This window comes from Sprattus sprattus (genome assembly GCF_963457725.1).
Source record: "Sprattus sprattus genome assembly, chromosome: 16".
In the NCBI taxonomy this organism is placed as follows: domain Eukaryota; kingdom Metazoa; phylum Chordata; class Actinopteri; order Clupeiformes; family Clupeidae; genus Sprattus; species Sprattus sprattus.
The window spans coordinates 30,885,309-30,890,050 of record NC_137914.1 but is presented as its reverse complement, the minus strand read 5'-3'; positions in this window follow the sequence as shown (position 1 = coordinate 30,890,050).

The window sequence follows — 4,742 nt, the reverse complement described above, 5'->3', positions numbered from 1 at the left end:
AAACTTCTCGAAATAATGTGGCGATTCATTGCCTGTGCATCACCTCCAGCAAAGTTAACGTCAGTGGGCGTTAACCAGTCATCTGTTTAGCTAGAATCTATAAGTTCGTTTTCTGTGAATGATGCTAGCAGCAGCTAAGCAGCTGGCTATCCTAGCCTGTCACCCTATTGGATCTACCATTAAGATCACATCAGGATGACAAGAAAATCAACTATCGAAAATATGATTTTGAGCTTGTTGTGCAATGATATCCCCTGTCCTCCCGGCTCCCGATACGTTAAGCTAACTAATTTGAACGTGCTAGCTGTCGCTAGCTAGCATGGGGAGTTGCCATAAACTAGCGAGCTACAAACGTCAGAGGGCTATGGCAGAAACAACGTCATAACCAGGCTGGTTAGTTACATTACAGGGAAACCAGTCATCAAGTACATGGAATTGAGTTGTAATATTGTCAAGACAACTTTCTGGTGCTTCACCACACTCTAAACATCAATGCCCTGGCAGTCACAACAAGCTTCAGTTTTGTATTTGTTTTGACAACATTGTTAAAGTTGAGAATTACACTAAGTATTTATTTTGTTAAACTGCTACTATATAAAAATGCTGATGTTAAGTGTTTGCACAACAACTGTTGTGGAACTTTTGTTCATATGGCAGAACATTTAAAATAAAAGTGCGCTATACACTACTTTTGAATTGATTTTTGGATTTTGTGTTAAAAAAATGCGATTAATCAGGGAAATCATGCGATTAATCGCGATTCAAATTTTTAATCGTTGCCCAGCCCTAATATAGATAATTGATTACTATTCCCACTAGCCTGCTGCTTTGGCAATTGAATTTCCCGCATGGGATTAATACAAGTTTATCCTATCCTATGAAACCCTGCAGCACCCCATACCCCTCACATTTTACATACAAATATGCATTAAGTGTAAAACATATACAACCCTTCTCTAAATATTAATTAAAGTCCTGCATCCCTTCTAAGAGTTTGCAACAATACTGGAGAAAAAATATATCCATGCTTGGCTAGTTTTGCTTGAATTATTCTGCACCCTTCCTATCATGAGTTCAAAAGAGGCTATCTCCGTCATGAGCTTGAGCCACTCTGTAACCTCTGGCCTGTGTGAGCTCTTCCACTTGCGAAGAATAATTCTGGTCTCTGGTTTTCTTTAATTTAATATGCTGCTTTGCTGCTTTTTCATGCTTGAAAGGGATTTAGGCCAAAAAAGTCCAGTTCATAGAGTATAGAATCTCTTCATACAGCTGTCATAGCATTCCACACTCTTCTTATCTCTTCCCACAAACGTGTATGTGTGTATGTGTGCATGTGTTTATGTGTGTGTGTGTGTGTGTGTGTGTGTGTGACAGACAGACACAGAGAGAGAAAGACAGAGACATATTATTCACATGTACACTTTGTGTGTATGTGTGTATGTGTGTGCGGACACACCCCAGTTCAACCCTACTGTCCATTGTGGTAGAACAGTGTCAAAACCCAAACAACCTCCCGCATGACCCAGAATGCTCTCTGGTTGCCCTGGGAGATGAGACGTCTGTTTGTTTGTTTATTCTTTATCTCTTCCTCGCACAAGTTCCGTCCCCTCTGTCCATCTCTCTCTCTCTCTATCTCTCTCTCTCTCTCGCTCTCACACACACACACACGCACACACACACGCACACGCACACGCACACGCACACACACACATGCACACGCACACGCACACACACACACACACAGGAGATGGCCAGCCAGAGGGGTGCCTGATGGATGACTTCAGTGGGCAGTTTTGTGGAAGAGCAGACACAGTTGGAATCCTTCTACTATCAACACTATCTGTGTTTCTGGCTGCAGCGTGAGACATCTGAGAAATCAGGTCCAACTTACTGTAAAGTTGAAGTGTGTGTGTTGGTCTATGTGTGTTTATGTGTGTGTGTGTGTGTGTGTGTGTGTGTGTGTGTGTGTGTGTGTGTGTGTGTGTGTGTGTGTGTGTGTGTGTGTGTGTGTGTGTGTGTGTGTGTGTGTGTGTGTGTGTGTGTGTGTGTGTGTGTGTGGGCATGTGTGTGTGTGTGTGTGTGTGTGTGTGTGTGTGTGTGTGTGTGTGTGTGTGTGTGTGTGTGTGTGTGGTGTGTGTGTGAGTCAAATGTCTAATTAAGTCAGGAAGGGGGTCCTCTACACAAAAGGTGTTTCCCTCTTGCACTGTTCCAGGATTCCCCCACCTCCTGTAACCTCTGACCTCTCTCTCTCTCTCTCTCTCTCTCTCGCTCTCTCTCTCTCTTTCTCTCTCTCTCCCTCTCTCTCTCAAACACACACACACACACACACACACACACACACACACACACACACACACATACACACACACACACACACGCACGCACACACTCACACACACTTGAATGGACAAACCAGTAGGAGAAACAGGAAAAACTATAGGAAGACTGTAAAACTGTGACCTGCCGGGCTTGTTTGTGTATGTGTGTGTGTGTGTGACCTTTTTTTTAATGGGCTAGCTGCCATCTGAGGTGAAATATGTATTTAAAGACAGGTCTATTGTGTGTGTTTTTGCTGATGATGTAAATATTGTGTTGGTGTAGTATACTTCACCTCAACCCAACCCACACCTAACATCTTGCAAATGTTTACATTAGGGCTGGGCAACGATTACAATTTTAATCGCGATTAATCGCAGGATTTCCCTGATTAATCATGATTAATCGCATTTCTATACTCAAAAAACAATAATCAATTCAAAAGTAGTGTATAGCGCACTTTTATTTTAAACGTTCTGCCATATGAACAAAAGTGCCACAACATTTGTTGTGGAAACACTTAACATCAGCATTTTTATATAGAAGCAGTTTAATAAAATAAATACTTTGTGTAATTCTGCCATATCTCTTTTGATTTTGCATTGTTGGCTGACGTTTGTAGCTCACTAGTGAATGGCAACTCCCCATGCTAGCTAGCGAAAGCTAGCACGTTAAAATTAGTTAACTTAACTTATAATGTAACCTTGAACACAGGTGCGCCCCAGGGGTGTGTACTCAGCCCAGCCCTCTACACGCTCTTCACCCATGACTGCGTGCCTATACACTCATCCAACACCATAATCAAGTTCGCCGATGACACCACTGTGGTGGGGCTCATAAGTAACAACAACGAGTGCCATTATAGGCAGGAGATCGAACACATGGCAGAGTGGTGTGTGGACAACAATCTGGTCCTAAACACAGCAAAAACAAATGAGCTCATTGTGGACTTTAGGAGGCCCAAGAGGACCACGCAGACCCCACTTACCATCAACGGGGAAGAAGTGGAGAGGGTGGACTCTGTTAAATTCCTAGGGACGTACATCACCAAGGACCTAACATGGGCAACTAACGTCTCCAATCTGGTAAAGAGGGCCCAGAAGAGGCTCTTCTTTCTACGGAAGCTGAAACGGGCTGGCTTATCCACACACCTGTTCATAAACTTTTATAGGAGCACAATTGAGAGCATCCTCTGCCAGGGCTGCAGTGTGTGGTACTCAGGCTGCACAGTGGAGAGCAGGAGGGACCTGGCCAGGGTGATTAGGTCAGCAAAAAAGATCATAGGAGCTGAGCTCCCAGACCTGGAATCTGTGTGTAATGACCGCCTGAAGAGGAAGGCAAGGTCAATAAGTACGGACAAAACACACCCTGGACACACCTTGTTTGTTTCCCTACCATCAGAGAAAAGGTACCGCACACTGCGGGCCCGCACCACAAGACTGAGGAACAGTTTTTTCCCAAGAGCTTTAGCCTCCATCACCCCCTCAACCCTCGCCCCTACCTGACCCCCTAACAAAGCACTAAAGACTTAATGGGCACAATATGTACATGGTGATGTGTGTGTGGGTGTGTGAGTGAGCGAGTGTAATAATTTCTGTAATTTGGTCTTTGTCCTTGAATTGTCATATTTGTCATGCTCTTATTGTGTCTTTGTGTGTTGATGTCAATTTTATATATCTAAACAAACTGCTGCTGGAGAGCGCCAAACTGTTTTTCGTTGTGTACTACAATGACAATTAAACTCCTTGAATTCTTGAATCCTTGAATCCTTATCGGGAGACGGGAGGACAGGGGATATCATTGCACAACAAGCTCAAAATCATATTTTCGATTTTTTTTTTTGTCATCCTGATGTGATCTTAATAATGGATCCAGTAGGGTGACAGGCTAGGATAGCGAGCTGCTTAGCTGCTGCTAACATCATTCAGAGACAACGAACTTATAGATTCTAGCCCACTGACTTTAACCTTTGCTGGAGGTGATGCACAGGCAATGAATCGCCACATTATTTCGTTAAGTTTAGCTTTCGTGTATCTGTGTTAACTTGCGTGTGGTCAACTTTTCAAGTATATGTCTCTGCCCTTCTCCAGGTTTGTTTATCCGCCCATTCTAAAATAAGAGCCTATAGCAACAGACTTTTACAATAATAAAATAAATAATAAAACCTGCGTTAACGCGCAATAAAACAATTGTCTGTTTTAATTAATTGATGAATTACCAACTGTGGGAGAAGACACTCTTTTAGTTTTGTTATTAGAGGAGATTGGTTTTTATTTCTTTTAATCTTAATGTCGCAAGTGTCATTTAAAAGGCAGAAGTGTGTGTGAGTAAAGAACAAGTGACAATCCTCTCCTTTCTTGGCTTGTGCATTCTGTAAACAATTAGCACTCTCCACACAGCAGGGTCCTGGCCAGACGGGAAGAGAG